At 48.0% G+C, this 18,064-nt stretch overlaps 1 protein-coding gene across 3 annotated transcripts in view; it reads left to right on the top strand.

The window, feature by feature from the left end:
* Positions 1 to 18,064, top strand: part of ZFHX3 (zinc finger homeobox 3) — a 1,230,042-nt gene that overhangs the window by 657,341 nt on the left and 554,637 nt on the right. For all 3 annotated transcript variants that reach the window (XM_075939761.1, XM_075939759.1, XM_075939760.1), the window contains one exon: positions 14,790 to 15,037. The gene's annotated coding sequence lies outside the window, so the exon portion shown is untranslated. The remainder of the gene's footprint in view (positions 1 to 14,789; positions 15,038 to 18,064) is intronic.

The raw sequence follows: 18,064 nt of genomic DNA, 5'->3' as shown, positions 1-18,064 counted from the left end.
CTTTTTCCACACCACTCATGATTTTATAGACCTCTATCATATCCCCCCTCAGTCTCCTCTTTTCTAAACTGAAAAGTCCCAGTCGTTTTAACCTCTTTTCATATGGGGCCTGTTCCAAACCCCTTATCATTTTAATTGCTCTTTTCTGAACCCTTTCCAAGGCCAAAATATCTTTTTTAAGGTGAGGAGACCACGTCTGTACACAGAATTCAAGTTGTGGGCGTACCATAGTTTTATACAGGGGCCGTAAGATATTCTGGGTCTTATTTTCTATCCCTTTCTTAATAATTCCTAGCATCCTATTTGCCTTTTGACCACCGCTGCACACAGTGTGGAAGTTTTCAGAGAACTATCCACGATAACTCCAAGATCTCTTTCCTGATTTGTCGTAGCCAAATTAGCCCCCATCATACTGTACGTATAGTTGGGGTTATTTTTCCCGATGTGCATTACTTTACACTTATCCACATTAAATTTCATTTGCCATTTTGTTGCCCAATTGCTCAGTTTGGTGAGCTCTTCTTGGAGTCCCTCACAGTCTGCTTCTGTCTTGACTATCCTAAACAGTTTGGTATCATCTGCAAACTTTACCACCTCACTGCTTACCCCTTTCTCCAGATCATTTATGAATAAGTTGAACAGGATTGGTCCCAGGATTGACCCTTGAGGTACACCACTAGTTACCCCTCTCCAATCTGAAAATATACCATTTATTCCTACCCTTTGTTTCCTGCCTTTTAACCAGTTCTCAATCCAAGAAAGGACCTTCCCTCTTATCCTATGACAATTTAATTTACGCAAGAGCCTTGGTGAGGGGCAGCTGACATGGCTTTAAATAGCCACCATGTTCTGGGCAGCGCTAAAGGCTGGCTGGAGGAGGGGGCACAGCATGGTCCACAAAGCACTGAGGGCTGGCTATCCCTAGCCCCTCCCCTTCTGCCCGAAGCTCTGCCCCTTCCAGGCACACAGAGCCATCCCCCCACCTTGTCCAGGGGCCAACGACTGTCCCCTCCCCCCACCCACTACCCTGGCTCAGTGTCCCCTCCGATCTCCATGAGTCCATCCGGGAACCCAGCAATGAAAGCTCCTGGGGACCCAGAAGGATACAGTCTCAGAGGGAGGCTATGGACTAAGGCTTCGTCTGTTTCTGGCGGCTTCACAGCCTCCGGGTGCAGGTTGGAAAGTGGGGAGCTAGGACTTGTGAGAGACTCCCTGCAGGGACATGTCAGCGCACCCTAACGGGACCCAGGCAAGAAGGACGAAATAAAACCTTTCACTGGGCGATGCAGCTGGACAGGCAGTGCACTGGGGTGTTTCACACAAAGAGCCAAAGTAAAAACGGGTGTCTGACTTTGGCCCAAGCCGCTACGTGACATGACAGAGTTGCCTGACCTAGTGCAGGGTCTGACCATACGGCTTGTGCTCTGGGGAGCTGGGATTGCTGCTGGGGGCCCGTATTTTCTACTCCCCAACATGTAATACTGCCAGGAAAGCTGAAGAGCGGTTCAGCAGGGAACTGAAGCCTGTTTTCTTATTACTAAACAGAAAGGTATTAACAGCACAATCTAGAAATAAAAAAAAAGTGGGGGTGGGAGGAAAAGAAAGAAAAGCAAAGAAAAGACGGCTGCCTGTTCTTTTCTTCTCGGCATTATTATTTGTGACAAAGCCCTCGGTCCATTTTTCTTCATAATTTGCAGGACTCCTAATGGGAGCAGCACCTCCCAATTACCATGGCTGCCAAAGGCTAATTTGGTTACCCTCAGGATCCACAATAGAGTAACTGTGTCGGCCCTTTGTAGATATTTGCATACTATACATACCAGGAATGTAAAACAGCTGCCTGGTCCCTAGTCCACTATCATGGCAATTATGGGCCATTAGCTTCTTTCTTTCTTTCTTTCTTTCTTTCTTTCTTTCTTTCTTTCTTTCTTTCTTTCTTTCTTTCTTTCTTTCTTTCGTCCGTCCGTCCGTCCGTCCGTCCGGAGTCTGCCAGGCAGTAGAAGCGGCTAATGTTTTTGCAGGGACAGAAGCAGTGAGGAAAGAGGAACTGCCACTTGAATGGCGTTGGCACGGCTCCGTCCTTTTACTTCTTGATTACCGCCTCCTTCTTTCTTTTTTTTCTAGAGCCGTCCCCAACAAATTGTGTGTCTGTGTGTGTTTCCAAGGGGAGTGCGTGTGTTCAAGGAATGTGTGAACACTTTGTGCTGGTTGTTAAGGGACATCAGTTGGGGGCTGTGCGGGGCAGCTCTCTGAGGCTACATCTACACTGCAGGCTTCTTGCAGAAGAAGCTTTTCTCAGAAGAGTTCGTCCGTAAAAATTTCTTGCGCAAGAGTGCGTCCACGCTGCAAAAGTGCATCGAAAAAGCGATGGGCTTTTGTGAAAGAGAACGTCCAGACTGCATGGACATTCTCTCGCAAATAAGCACTGATTGGTATGCACCGAATGGCCACCAGGGCACCTGTGCTTTTTCCTCTTTCCGCGCAAAACCTCCTCTTCCCAATCACACACACCTTTTTGCGAAAGAGCTCTTTGCAAAAAGGCTTCTTCCTCATAGAAAGAGGAATACCAATTGCGTAAAAACCCCTCTGTCCTTTCGATTTTTTTCCGCAAAAACGTGCTTAGGGTGTGGACACTTCACGAGTTTGGTTGGTAAAACGGCCGTTTTTCCAACAAAACTCTGTAGTGTAGACATAGCCCTAGTGATAAACAGAAGCATGGAACATTGAGAGAGGCATGTGCTTGCACTTGTCTTGCATGTTCCAATCAGACACTTCCTGTCGACACTTTTCCTCTGCTGGGATACACTCCAGGGCGTGTGCTGAACTGTTCCCAGATTGCTGGGGGCCCAGGAATGACAGAAGTGGAAAGACACAAGCTTATCTTAATTTGTTTTGCATTCAATTTGTCAAATGATCAGAGGCTTTTAATAGTTTCACTCCTTTTTGTTCTGAACAATATTTAGAGTCCTGTGGTAATTTACACGGAAGTGATGGGATTGCATAGACATATTTTGGGGAGGGGAGCTGGTAATTATATTGACAATATGGATAGTTTGAAAGGCCCAAAGCTTTTGTGTTGTTTTGTTAAAGCAAATAAGGAAAGCACAAATGTAAATTGCATTTCCAGGTTCACATTAGAGGTTTGCAAATAATACTGAGCTAATGGTTATTGCAAAGGCAAATAGCAGGGGGATCAATAGTCTATACAGTAGAACGCAATACCTCTCTCTCTTTTAATCACCTCATTGCAGAAATGGCATTGAAATTTGAAATCTCATTTTCTCCATTTGTACAAATTGAACATAAATCATTGTGAGTGAGGGGAGGTGGCAGGCAACTTCACTCTTTGTGGGATTGCATCACTAATTAGGGCTGGGGGAGGAAGAAGGAGAGAGCGGGCCGTAAGCAGGTGTTACGGTAAATACCGAGCCATGGAGGAAGGAGGGTGTGCTCTTCCTTCGTCTTTCTTTGTGTCCCCTTCCTCCGGCTGGGGATGGAAAGAAAGGATGGAGCTTGAGCAGAGTAGACAGACGATTGCAGCAGAAGGCTGGGAGGATTATTTGCTCGGTATTTGAGCGCTGGCTGGGTACGTAGCGGCACACGGGGGAGAGGAGAGCCCAAAGACAGCAACATTCCTGCCTCAAAGGCTACGTCTACAGTGCAGCGCTAGTTCAGGATAACCGAGGTATCCCGCAATAGCTATCCCGCATCTGCACAGCAAGCCCGTTACTTCAAAATATAACAGGGTCACTGTTCTGACGTCCCTCTAAACCTCGTGCCATGAGGAGTAAAGGACATTTCGGAATAGCGGGTTATCATTACGAAATAAGCTATTTCGAAACTGACTCAAAATAAGCTACGCAATTTGCATAGCTCAAGTTGTGTCGCTTATTTCAAGCTCCGGGTGCAGTGTAAACGCACCCCCAGAATCCACGTCAGCCAGGGCTCCTCTGCTTGAGAGGAAATGTGGGAAAAGCTTTGCTATCTTTAAGCCTGGCTTTCTGGGAGCAGAGAAGCCCTGTGACTAGCAGCGTGAGCCGTACGCGCACTCCCTCAACGCCCAGCTTATCCAACAAGAGTCAGGACAGCAAAACATTCAGGTAAGTGATACAAGCCGACAGGCAGAGATGAGGTTTGGATTAAAGGGGTTTAGATGAAGAGGGTTTTACTGTCTATGCAGAAAGGATTCTGATGGGTGCTATGGAAGGAGGAGTCGGCGTGACTAGCACAGCGTCATGCGTTGAGGCAGGGTACCGAATACAACTCCGTGGATAACAACTACTTTCACATAGCCACTCACTGTCCTACAGGTGTATTCCTCGCCCTGTGGTTTGCCATCCCTTTCCTGCACTCCAAGCCATTACAATAGGACATAAAATAGGTAACTTCATAGGAGAAACTGGCCTTAGGACTTATGCTCTAAATTCAGCCTCTCCAATTGCAGTAGCTGAAAGAGAACAAAAGAAGATGATCATAATAATAATTAATAAAGCCCTGGGGTACGTCTAGACTACAAGTCTCTTTCGAAAGAAAGCGTCTAGACTGCAACCTCTTCTTTCGAAAAAGTGAGCCGCTTTTTCGAAAGAGAGCACCCAGGCAGTCTGGATGCTCTGTTTCGAAAAAGCCCTGTTTGCATTCAAGAACACCTTTTTTCGAAAGAGCACTTTTGAAAAAAGGTGTTATTCCTCGTGAAATGAGGATTACCACCATCAAAAGAAAAGCCGCGTCCTTTCGATTTAATTTCGAAAGAACGCGGCTGCAGTCTAGATGCAGGTGAAGTTTTTTCGAAAAAACCCTGCAGTCTAGACACAGCCCTGGCAAACAAGGCGTGACCAGCCATTTGAGAAAGCAGGGGCCGAAAACAGAGCATGGGGGCCATACAGGTGTGGAAGGGGTGGCTCCGAAAGCAAGACTGAAATCGTTTCAGCTGGTGGGTCTCAGAAGGAAACTGGGACTGGGGTGAGATGAAGCAAGTGGTGGGCAGGGAGCGAGCTTGCTTAGGAGCTGCTGGAACAAAGGTTTGCTCTGCCCATGGGCCTGCGTGTGCCTTGGTCCCGCAGAAAGAGCTTGGCCCGGCCTGTGTCAGGCCCAGGCACAAGTGCTGCTGTAAATCCAGGGACAGGTTCCACGGCACAGCCCAGATAGTGAGGCAGGCGAGAGTGTTGCACCCTTCTGAAGGGTGAGGCCGCAGGCATGCTCCCGAGCTCTGCCTAGCCTCTACATGAACCACTCCCCGCTGGGTAGGGATGGAAGTAGTTAACCGGTACTGGAACGGCAGGCTTACTAGGTAACCGGAGAACTAGAGGGCCTGGCTGGGGGGAGCAGCCCCCTCTGCCCACTGCAGGCCAGGGAGGCCAGAGCAGCCCCCAGCTGGCAGGGCCAGAGCAATCCCTGCCCCTCACAACCACAGTGGGGCCAGGCCGGAGCAGCCCCAGCCCGGCCGGTGGTTAACCAGTTGACCAAATCATTTAACTGGTGACCTGTTTGAGGCGGTTTTCACATGCCTGCTTCTGGCGTGGCTTAGAGCGCTCCACTGAACGTCTGGCTTCTCCAGGGGACTAGGAAACCACCTGGCCCCGTGCTGTTGCTTACGGAACGTGCCCAGTGGTTCTGAGCGCCGCGTGGTAGCGACAAACACAAAGTACCCTCCCCCTCCTGAGCAATGCGTTTGGGCTGTTCCATTTGCCTGCCTTATGTGTGATGCATTTGAAGAACGTCCAAGCGTTCTGCGAAGAGAAAGGTCATTGTTCAGTACAGCCCTGTGCACGGCATCTGTCGGAGGGTTTCAATCGACGGGGTGCGGCTGTGCGTGTGGGGGCTGGAGAGTGGCACCGCCGGTCGTGTAGCCAGTGGCTGTGCAGCTGACGGTTGATTTACATTTGAGACGTGACCTACAGGGAGCGTTGGAGACGTGCCCAACACATCGTGTCTGTTGCTTGTGTGCAAAATGGAAAAGTAACAGCATGTCCGATATTACCATTTCTGCCTAAAGCTCATTACTTTCCCCATGGCCTGTGGGGCAACCTCTGATGAAACTGAGCCCTGAAAGTCAACAGAATCAGATTATCTCCAACACCTGGGGAAAATATCACCACTGAGGACTCTCATGCAGAATACCCTGGGCTTGCCAGACACTCAGAGCTGAAGACCGCTAGAATAAATGCCTTCCTATTTCAATTCCTGCAAAAGTACTGGGAGAGGGGGAAGATTCTTAAAGAGCCAAGACAAGAGGTCAGTTTGGGCCAGCCAGTAGCAGTCCAGCAACTCAGGACTTTCTTCTGGAATCTGCCATCATTACACCACACCCTCAGCTCTCATAAAATAACTGCTTTAGGCCCTTTGTTTGTGTCCCAGGTGTAAATGCTCAGCAATGTCTTCCTGAAGCTGCAGAGAGGCTGAAACAATCACCCGGAGAGGTGCGAACTGGCCACTATTTGTGTCAGTGGAGTGTTTCTGCACCACAAGAAGGATAATTACAATGTCCTCTTGTTAATTATGTTCCTTTTTGAGGGTCACCACATGAAATTGACAGGTAGCAGGTTTAAAAGAAACAAAAAGAAGTATTTCTTCACACAATGCACAGTCAAACTGTGGAACTCCTTGCTAGAGGATGTTGTGAAGACCAAGACTTTAACAAGGTTAAAAAAAAAGTACTAGGGAAGTTCATGGAGGTAAATTCCATCAATACCTATTAGCCAGGCTGGGCAGGGAGGGTGTCCCTAGCCTCTATTTGTGAGAAGCTGGGAATGGGTGACAGGTGAGGAGTGACTTGATGACTGCCTATTCTGTTCATTCCCTCTGGGGTATCTGGCATTGGCCTCTGTTGGCAGACAGGAAACTGGGCTACATGGACCTTTGGCCTGACCCAATATGGCTGTTCTTCATGAATGTCTGCATCACATGCCTAGTTCAGCGGCTCAAGTGGTCAGAATTTGGATGGTGGGGAGAGTTCTACTGCATTGTATCCAATCAAGTGCCCAACCAGGACCCCAGGCACACAGGACTTTGTGAATCACAAATAAGTAGCTCTGTGAATTCCACCAAGGAGTGAACAATGCCTTGTCGATCATTGTTTGCTGGATTTTTGGTGCCTCTCTTGCTACACTGAAGTAATGTAGACAGTGCCTAGGAACCCAGGTCAGCCTTACATTTGCAGAAAAAGACCCCGAGCTATGTCTGAGGCCCTGTGATGCAGATCATTTCACTTTCTCCTGCGGGAGCTTTACATATGTGATGAAACAGAGGAGATTACAAACCTGCAGGGCCCTGCCAGAGCAAATCATTGTGTCAATAATTACAAACACTTACATGGTGCTTTACGTGTTTGGTGTGCTGCACAAGTATCTCCTGGCTAACCCGGAGGAGAAACTGAGGCAGGAGGGTAGAGTGACTCCCCTGCTGAGGCCATAAAGCATGTTGCTGGGAGACACCCCATTGGAACCTAGGAATTCAAACCTTGCAGATGGTCAATGCCCAACACAACCTCTAGGCTCAGTCGGAGAGGACACAAAGAAACTGCTGAAGTGCAATCACGTCCACCCAGGTGGGAGTACACGGCCGTGTCAGTTCAGGCTCGCAGCCAGTGCTGTCGAAGATCTCAAACAGGTCCGGACGAATCAGGATGCACATCTGACCTCTAGTCGCAGGCATCAGGGAATAATTGACCAACAAAACAAATGCAATTTCTGTACCATAGTGAGGTTCACGGCCGAATGGAAAGAGATTATAAAGCTCTGCAGACTCCAGATGGACTCAACGTTGCCTTGGCTGAACCTTCTGAGTAGCCCTGTACAAACAGGGAAGGATGAACCGAAGGAGCTGGCGTGTAGGACGGTAGGTGTCAAGAAAGGATCAGTATCATTGAAGAGCACTGGGCCCAGAGCTTTCTTTCCTGACAGATTGTACTTCTTTTGGAGGGGCACCTGTCCATTTTACCTGTTGCTGGCTACAGTTCCCTGCTTCCCCAGCTCATCCTGACCGCAATGAGTGAGCCATATAAAAACTAAGCCAGAGAAGGTGCATTTGTCCTCTCCTGACCAGCCCTACTATTGCACAGTTTGAATCTGATTAGATTTGTCTACACAGTAAACCAATCAAAAAGCCAGAAATCGTAACCCCTGGTCCTCTAGCTCTCCAGCACATGGCTGCATTGCTCAGGGCCTTCAAACACTTTACACTGACACTCAAAGTGGCACCCTTCCTCTTAGGACATACTCGGCTTTAACAGGCTGCCCAGCTGTCTCTCCTTTGAAACGTCCCTTTCCTCTGGCCCTTCATCCCTGCCCCGCTCCCAAAAGAAACCCAGCCAAATGTTTGGGTTGGAGCCCTGATAGCTGCTGCTTGCTGACTCCCTCGCACATCCACACGCTTGTGCACGCAAGCCAAGGGGCTGCGCAGAGAGGAGGAAATAGAGGGGGGGGGAAGGAGGAGGACCCAGACTTTTCCACACTGCAGAGCAATTGGCTCAAGTGCTGTCAGCATTTGGGTTATTTTACATGTAGAATCGTACATCTCGGTTGAGGCCTCACAACCCTAAAATCTAACCTTCCAGACGGCAGCTTGGAAATAGGACTCTTTTGGCTAGTAGGTGCCAAACTTTTTGCTATCTGCATTAAATACGTGTATATTTCCCTACCAAAAGAAAGCAGAGTGAGAAGCATTCATTGGTCCACCTGCTATACTGCTGAGTGAAAAGGTATATATGTTTTAGCTATAGACAGATAAAGAATTCATTCTAGGGATAGGTAAAAAAAGATTTGTTGGTGAGAGTTTGGGGTGGCCATGATACTTGTGGGTCGCAAAGTCGTGAGTAGCTTAGGCAGCTTTAACAAATGAGCGCCAATAAAACCTTTGCATGACAGCATACCAACGTGTCTTCTGTCTATGCTGCAGATTTTACAAAAAATCTATTTCAGAAAGGTTTTTAGAGAGTTTTTAGAATTTTTATTGGCACTGTTTTTCGTACATCTTTTCCTGTAGAGCCAGATTGTTCTCATTACCAAGAGTCTTATTCTACAGGGCTATGAAGATGATAACTATGTAGTATCGAGTATCAGAGGGGGAGCCGTGTTAGTCTGAATCTGCAAAAGCGACAAGGAGGCCTGTGGCACCTTATAGACTAACAGATTTATTGGGGCATAAACTTTCGTGGGCAAAGACCCACTTCATCAGATGCATGTGATAAAGTGGGTCTTTGCCCATGAAAGCTTATGCTCCAATAAATCTGTTAGGGTTTGTCTACGCTAGCCACCCTAGTTCGAACTAGGGCGGCTAATGTAGTCATTCGAACTTGCAAATGAAGCCCAGGATTAAAATATCCTGGGCTTTATTTGCATGGTCCCAGGCGCCGCCATTTTTAAATGCCTGGTAGTTCGGACTCCCTGCCCGCGGCTACACGCGTCACGGGCTGGGTAGTTCAAACTAAGCCCCTAATTCAGACTCCTGAGGAGTAACGGGGCTTCATACCCTTAGTCTATAAGGTGCCACAGGACTCCTCGTCACTTACGTAGTATTGAGAATTTTTAACATTTTACTAAAGTAGGTTTTCCATGCCTAATAATGGGGTGATGTCAAGAGCTGATCTCTTGGGACCTTCTGCCTTGTGGAACAAGTCCTGCATCTATAGGAAAGATTTGAAATCTCAAACCTCCGTTTTCTGCTCCTGGTGGATCATGAGATACTGGGCCTTAAATCACTCAGATCATGAGAGAATGTCGTCTATTCTGCTCCTTAGACCATTGCTACTTGGGAAGGAAATTCAACATCCTTATGGAAGAGAGAAACGTTCCTCTGACAATTCAATTCTGAAAAATAACCTTTCCTCTAAAAACCAAAGGTCAGCTGTTAGTTGAGCAGAGGTCTGGGATGTTTGAAAGAGACCGGGCAGAGAAGGAATATACTGTATATTGCCCTGTTCTGTGGTGAAACATGGACAGCATTCAGTCTTGGAACAGTGACTTGGACGCATGCTCATGCTAGTTTTCTGCTACACCGCTCCATCATGTGTAGTCTATTCATCACGTGTGTGCGTGCATATGTACATGCACAGTGTAGGTAGGTAGAAAGGGAGGGAGGAAGGAAACCTTGTGAACATCCTTAGATTCCATGGACCAATCTAGATTTATAAAATACAAAACAGGGACAGGAGATCTAGGATCACTTCTCCCCAGAAGCAGGGAATCCGACATACACGCACACACCACTGTCATGTGAGTGGGACTTGCCGTTTTTATGTTCTGTGAGCCTCATTGTGATGTCACTGCACCATTCAGTGAAAGTATTTGAGGATGCATTTGTCATGTATGGTTTTGGTCTATGGTTTAAAAATTCCAGAATTCTGAGAGCTAGTTCCCTCAACTTCTTGAGTCAAGGATAAGACTGGCCCTCTAACAGGAGGAATGCAAGCTCCCATTCCTGGTGTTCCCCGTGTGCCTCATTAAATTAGCAAATATGTCTTGTGAAAACTGGCTATGTGACATCCTGTAGAACTGGCTTTATTCCATAGGAAGAAAACAGATGCACTTTACATGCCTAAGTAAAATAAACAAATGATTTCATTGTTATTACTTAAATATATTCATTTTCACAGTACTACCAGACAATTACATGAGATGGGGGTAGCGTGTTTTGTGTATGTTAATAATCCTGGAAATTAGAGATAAGGGATCCAACAGGTTGAGTTTACCAGTTCCCCAACCCAGTGCAGAATTGTTCCTACACCTTGTATTCTACAGGGCTTTGCCCAGCCTAGCTTTAAATGATTTTAGAGCAGACTGGATAGACACCTGTCCGGGATGAGCTAGACAGTGCTTGGTCCTGCCGTGAGCACAGGGGACTGGACTCGATGACTCTCGAGGTCCCTGCCAGTTCTAGTGTTCTATAGAATCCCAGGGCTGGAAGAGACCTCAGGAGTCATCAAGTCCAGCCCCCTGCCCAAAGCAGGACCAACCCCGACTCAAGCATCCCAGCCAGGGCTTTGTCCAGCCAAGCTTAAAAAATGATTCTACGACTCTATGATCCAAGCAGTTGGTCTTCTGACACTTTCCCTGGGGACTATTTCCAAGGACAGTGCATTCCCTCACTCTGAGGGGAAAATTCTTCATGTCCAACAACAATTTTCCTGTGCTCAGATTCAGAATTATCCCGCCACGGACCACCTCTCCCTCTCCTTGTGGTTTCAACCTGCTGATGTGTTTTGTGGGGGGTTACAGCCTCCTCTCTTCATCACTTCACTCGCCAGCACAGTCAGATTTGAAAGTGGATCTAGAAAGGTGAAAGGGCAGGGCATTAACTCACTGCCCCAGCACTGGGCCCCGACTCTTCCCCCAGAGCAGATAACAAGCCTTGAACTCGGTTATAACAACGTGCTCCACACCGCCCTGCTGACTGCGTGTTCAGTGGAGGAGTAATGGGAGGGCACAGTCTCTCTAGAGCGGATGGTGGACTCGGTTCCTGCCATTGCCTGCAGACCCAAGCCACAGAGCTGGGAGAAAACGTGGGCTGAATATTCGGTGGTTCCCCTTTGGAAGTTCAGTGCCCTCTTAGATCAATTTTCGGGTGTACATACATTGGGGTGGGGTGCCTAGAACTCTGCCTCCTGAGCCGCCCTGTGCTTGAGCACAGTGGAGGATGGAGACATAGCGATAACTATTAACTCTGAGGGTTGAAATGAGAGGACTGGGATGAATAATTCCCTGTGTTTTGCCAGCATTAAGCCCTCTTTCCCCTTGCCTCAGCCTCTGATCAGATGAGGCTAACAAACAAGACTCACTAGCTTACACTGTTTCTCTTAATGGCTGTATAAGCCAGACTCTGAACACTTCAGTATCTCAGATGAGAGTGGGATTTAGCCACACGTTGATCAACAGCAGCAGACAGCTCCAGCCCTTCTGCACCAACTGGACAGCACCTTTAGGGGCTTTTGCTAAGTACCTGGGAAATAAAGTTTTTCCTGTGAGCCACAAAAAGAGGAAGGAGAAAGAAGGGATCCTCAGCTGGGGCAAGCCCTAAGTTAGCCTGCGATCTCCCTTGGTGTGCTCCTGCCAAGGCACAGCTGTGACATTAACAGGCAGACATTTGAAGCATAATAATAATTCTGCAGATCAAAGCAGCCCTTCTGCAGACAATTACAGTAAAATGGTAGCTCTCCTTCAGGAGAAATGCTTCTTTCTTTCTTTCTTTCTTTCTTTCTTTCTTTCTTTCTTTCTTTCTTTCTTTCTTTCTTTCTTTCTTTCTTTCTTTCTGAGAAAATTGGTTTTTCAGGGCTATAGAAAGAGCCAATTGGAAGCTGAAATCCTCTGTCTCTGCCCAGGGGTGGGATTCACAGGGTTCGACATGTAACATCTGAAGGCTGATTTTTTTTAAATTGATATCCAAGAATAAAAGAGAGAATAGTAGGAGAAGCTGATCAGGAATGAATAAAGTCTCCTTTTAAGCTGAAATATCCCCCTCCCCCCATTTTCCCTCCAGAAAAGCCGGACTGTAATTGCTTGCAATCACTCGGCACAAATTGTCTGCTCGTATTTGCTTTTTAATTTTGTATAATCTGGTCCATTTCGCTCTCCCTGCCTTTGAGCTTAACCTCTCTCTCATTCTCTCTCGCACGTGCCTTCCCCTTCTCTCTTACTTTAATTCTTCAGTGTTGTTAAAAAAATTAGTAATAATTCCCAATGATATTTGATGGCTTTTATTAAGCAAAGGCACTTAGAAAAAATAAAAGACGGAAGGGACACAGGCCACATCTTGTTGGATTTTCATCGCTGTCTGCAAAGTGTTTATTTATTTATGTGTTTATTTTATTTATTTTTTCCCCAAGACACAATGGCTACTTTAATAAATATATCGAATGACCCCCAAGTGAGCTGAGAGTTGGAAATCCTTTGTGCCCTCTGTGCGAGAGAGAATGGGCCAGGAAAAGAGCGAGGCTTTTTAAACTCGCTGGCTGTGATTGAGGTTACGAGAAGTGCTGCTTATGTTAAAGAGTCAGGATTTGGAGGCAGGGAGGGCGAGAGAGAGAGAGTTGTTTGTGGGAGCCCCAGAAGAGGGGAGGAAATCAGGCTGTGCCAGCAAAAGGGAGAAAGGGGGCCCGTGTAAAACAAGGGCTGGAGCCGTGGGTGGGGCCATTAACTGAGATGGTGTCACCAGCTCCATTGTTTAGAGATTTTTGCTGGAAATGGGGATGCTGTGTGTGGTCTCAGCGTGCCAGGCCAAGGGACAGGAGATCCGGATGCAGAGTTTATTACCCGGGTGCTTCACTTCCAGGGGAGGGATAGCTCAGTGGTTTGAACATTGGCCTGCTCAACCAAGGGTTGTGAGTTCAATCCTTGAAGGGGCCATTTAGGGATCTGGGGCAAATCTGTCAGGCATGGTACTTGGTCCTGCTGTGATGGTAGGAGATTGGACGACCTTTCAAGGTCCCTTCCAACTCTATGAGAGAGGTATAGCTCCATATATTATTATAAGTGGCAGCAAACCATGACCAGCTTGAGGTTTTACCGGACAAGTGCTAATGATTCCCATCTCTAGTGCTCTGCCTCTGCATGTTCTGTCCATTCCATGGCTCGCTGTTTCTAGGGCCAGATCCCAAGGATTTGCTGTCAGCACTTACTCCCCTTGAAACCTCTGGGTTTGGCCCCCTTTCCCTGTTTGATTTTACGTTCTGATGGTGCTAGGCTATGATGGCAGAGGGGCCAAATGTGGGGCAAGTGTCACACCGGCAGGCAGACTCGAACCTGGGACCTGAGTGCATGAGACTCCACCACGTGAACTGCAAGCCAGCTAGCTGGTAGCTAAGGCTGAAGGAGAGACTCCGTGTTCTCTGCCACTAGCTGGGACAGTGCCCTGCCCCCAGCGGGCGTGTAGGTGAAGCGAGCTCCACCGGAAAGCAGAGAAAGGGCGTTCTGGCTGCATCGGAGAGAAAATCGCTTCTCCTTGCTCTTGCTGCTTTTAGAGAGGAACACGAGCAGCGTCGGTGGCATCTCAGGAGCAGCTGAGCGATCAAAGGGTTGAAGGCTTCTACCACCCTGTGACCTTTTCTGGTTTCAACAGCCTTTGGCCAACACTACGCCTCTCCCCCAAACGCAGAGCAGCCTCGTAAGAACATGAGAGCGGCCAGACTGGGTCAGACCAATGGTCTGTCCTGCCCCGTGTCCTGTCTGCTGACCGTGGCCAACGCCAGGTGCCCCAGAGGAAGGGGACACAACAGGGAATCCTCATGGGATCCCTCTCCTGTCACCCATTTTCCAGACCCATTTCTTCACCTGCTGCCCCTCTCCCTTGTGCACGATGGGTGTCTAGCTCAGCCAGCTGGTCTCTCAGCTGCTGGCGTTCCCTCTCCCAAATGTTGGGTTATACTCTGGCTTAGGGTGTGTACTCATGCTGGCTCCTAATGTCTGGAAGCCCACAGAGGTCAACCCCTCATCACTCTTCTCCACTGAGGGTGATTCTTATCCAGCTCAAGTGCTGTCGATCTGGTTTTCAGAACCCATCGTTCTGGGTCTGATACCCAGTTGTTGTCTGTAGCTCATGGGTTCATCAGACTTCTCCTTATTCCACCAAAACCCCTTTTCTCCAAAAAGAAGAGCAACACCCCAACCTCAGTCAGAATGGTGAACGCAGCCTAGGGCGTTTTGCTCACCTGTAACTTCTCCCCGTTGCTCTCAGCGGTTGTATATGCACCTGGAGGAGGGCACCGAAGCCTGGTGCTTTAGGTAGAGTGTGGCTAGAAATGGAATCACTTCTTGTATTCATTTCAGAAGAAAATATAAGGATTGTTTGGTTTTCATTTCCAGAGATTCTGAGGGGCCAGTTGTAGTCAGCAGCAGAGATGCCTTTTCCTTAGCCCTGCAGAACTTCTCTAGAACCAAACCTGGAGTCCGGTGCTGGGCAGGAACTTCATGGAGACGTGAAGGCTTCAAAAGTCTACAATAGTTTCCAGCTATTCCCCAAGAGTTTCTTCTCCCAATGCGCCTTCCGTACCGGGAGCCTGTCTGTGATGGGACGCAGCAGTCAGCAGGTGCCTCTGATGACTTCTCCTTAGGTAAGAAACCTTTCCCTTAGTTCTTTTCCAGCAAAATACCTACTAAAAATCTAGGGCCGAGATTGCAGAGAGACAACGGAGCATTTCTCTTGGGGGTCCCCACTCTACTGCCCATGTAGTGAGGTTGTGGATGGAGCAGGCAGAGAGTTGCTCCGTGGGGCCCCCTTGAAAAGAGACACAGATTCACTCTTTAAAAACAAAGAGGGCTGATTCCCAGCAAACAAACTGTTAGAAAACAGGGCAATGTCAAAAAGAAAATTACATGTTTATTTTTTCTTGACACATTTTTAAAGGCTGTTTATAACTGACTTACAGTGCTCGTATTATTCAGCGTTTCATTTGAAATTCTAATCAGTCCTTTCAATGGGCTACTGCGGCCGGGGAAATGAAGGGAATAAAATATTTCCATTGAATTATGATTTTTTTGCTGACGTCTTTGCTCATATCCTAGACCCACGTTTCCTGGCTCTCTAAGCCATTCTTGGTGTGGCTTCAGGTGTTTGACAACACACATGTATACAGGGAACTGTAGTAATGGAGCACAGCCTGGTGACATACCCAGGTTGGTCCTGAGGCTGAGGGATTTGGGCTTATTTAGTCCACAGAAGAGAAGAGTGAGGGGGGATTTGATAGCGACTTTCAACTACCTGAAGGAGGGTTCCAAAGAGAGTGGAAAGAGGCTGTTCTCAGTGGTGGCAAATGACAAAATGAGGAGCGATGATCTCAAGTTGCAGTGGGGGAGGTCTAGGTTGGATATTAGGAAAAACTATTTTCCGAGGAGGGTGGGGAAGCCCTGGAATGGGTTCCCTAGCAGGGGTTGGAATCTCCAGCCCTAAAGATTTTTAAATCCCGGCTTGACAAAGCCCTGGCTGGGATGGTTGAGTTGAGGTTGGTCCTGCTTTGAGCAGGGGGCTGGACTCAATGACTCCTGAGGTCTCTGCCAACCCTAGGATTCTGTGATTCTGTGTCTGTTTTACTACACCCCTAACATTTGGAGGATTTGGGATTTTATCCAAGTTCCTTTCAGATTTACTTTCCCCTGCTAGATCATGAAGAAAAATGTTTTCTCATAAGTTCTATGGTATCTTTCTGGTGGTGGAGCATTATTCTCTCGTTTTTCAGATTTAGCCTTATCCAGCTTAAAAAGATAAGGTGGTTTCTGAGGCCAACACCTGGTATTTGTTTACTAAAGATATGTAATACAACAAGATTTGCCAAAACACGTGGTTTAAGAAGATTGCAGTGCTGGAATTAAAGAGTGGTTTAAACATCTGCTTGGTGATTTTTAAGCATGTTCCTGGTTTAATGAAGCCATAGCAGAACCAGTAGTGTGGTCAACTCTTTTTGGAGAAGGATGAACAAAATCCATGTTTCTGGTGGGAAGTGCTGTACTATTCTAGAGCTGACCAGCAGCGCCGTGCTCTGAGGTGCGCCTGTGAAGGGCTAACTGTGCTCTGCTCCCACTGCATCCTGCATGCTCTTGATACAGGTCACGTGGGGGGCATGCGATGGAGCAGAGCTTTGAATGCACATCTCTGTAGTCTGACTGGTGCCCAGGCGCCTGTGCTGTGCTTCCTCTGGTGCTATGGAATCTCAGTTGGGTGTAGGGCCCAAGGACACAACAAAAACTCTCCGGATGCGTCTACACTGCACCCTTAACCCTAAATAAGCTGCCCAATTGGAGCAATGCGTATTGTATAGCTTGTTTTGAGTTAATTTCGAAATGGCTTATTTCGTAATTTGGCGTTACCTACACGGCACCATATTTTGAACTGACCCACGATTCCAAAGCGTCCCTTGAGCCTTGTGGAGAGAGGATTACAGGGACATTGGAATAGCGAGCCCATTATATTTTAAAATAATGGGCTTGCTTAGAAGACCCTCGTGGAATAGCTATTTCGGGATACTGGAGGTACCCTGAAATATCACCACAGTATATCCTCCATCCCTTAAAGAGCTTGTCATCAAAGTGTGTGACTACAGCAAACAGGTGGCTCCAGTAGTCAGTCGGGAGAGTCTGAGGTAACAGGGGGACGATGAGGATCAGTGACCACAGAAGAGCAGCTGCCTGAGCATTGGTGGAGACCCCATGAGAGACGGGAGCTGTAAGGAGAGATTTGCTGAGGGCCGTGCAGTGAGATTGCACGCTGAGTCTGGAGAGCTCATCCCTAGGATGGGCGACGTGGGAGAAAGCGCAGAGGTCGGGAGGTGAAGCTGGACTGAGGTTGGCACTGCTGGCGACAAGAGAAATGGGGCAATGGAACGGGGCAAAGCAGTGGAAGGTCTGTAAATAGTGACAAGGAGTTTCTAGTTTGCTGTGGCATGCCAGGGGGAGCCTGGGAGAGGACAAAAGAGGGAGACAATGCTGGGGCAGGGAGCTTCGCAGCAGCATTTGGAGTGGATTTAAGGGAAGTTACGATGACACTTGTCAGTGCCGGCAAGGAGGCCAGGCCTGGCTGAGTTTGAGCTGTGTGCATGGAAAAGAAAGGACTGAGCTTAGGGAGGTTGTGCAGGAAGAAGCAGCAAAATTTAGGCATAGCCTGGACATGTGGGTCTAGAGAAATTCCAAGATAGTGTCCAGTTTATAGCCTGGGGGCCAGGGAGAACAGTGATGTGGGCCACAGGGACTGAGAAGGCCATAGGAGGAAAGGTGAGGGTCTAATTCTTAACCAACCTTCCTATCCCTTTAAAAAGGATTCCACGTAATACCAGAGCACATGGCATCTCGGCAGCTAGACGGTACCTTCATGGGGCGGCGAGGCCCACAGCTGGTACTTGGTTAAGTGTTAGGGGGCGTTATGATGCATCCAGTCCAGGATGCATGATCCTTCCATAGCTGAGTGTGTGTTGCTCCTTTCCATCCCCTAGGGCAGTGGTTCCCAACCTGTGCACCATGGACCCCCTGGTGGTTTGCAACAGTACTGCAGGGGTCCTCAAAAAGTTTAAAATAGAAATGAAAATAAATGTGTGGAACTGCTCACAGCCAGCATGTCCCTCTGCCTGCGTTGGTTTCTGAGTGGGCCGAGG

This window comes from Pelodiscus sinensis, chromosome 12, assembly GCF_049634645.1.
Source record: "Pelodiscus sinensis isolate JC-2024 chromosome 12, ASM4963464v1, whole genome shotgun sequence".
In the NCBI taxonomy this organism is placed as follows: Eukaryota; Metazoa; Chordata; order Testudines; family Trionychidae; genus Pelodiscus; species Pelodiscus sinensis.
This window is presented reverse-complemented; position numbering and strand designations above follow the sequence as displayed.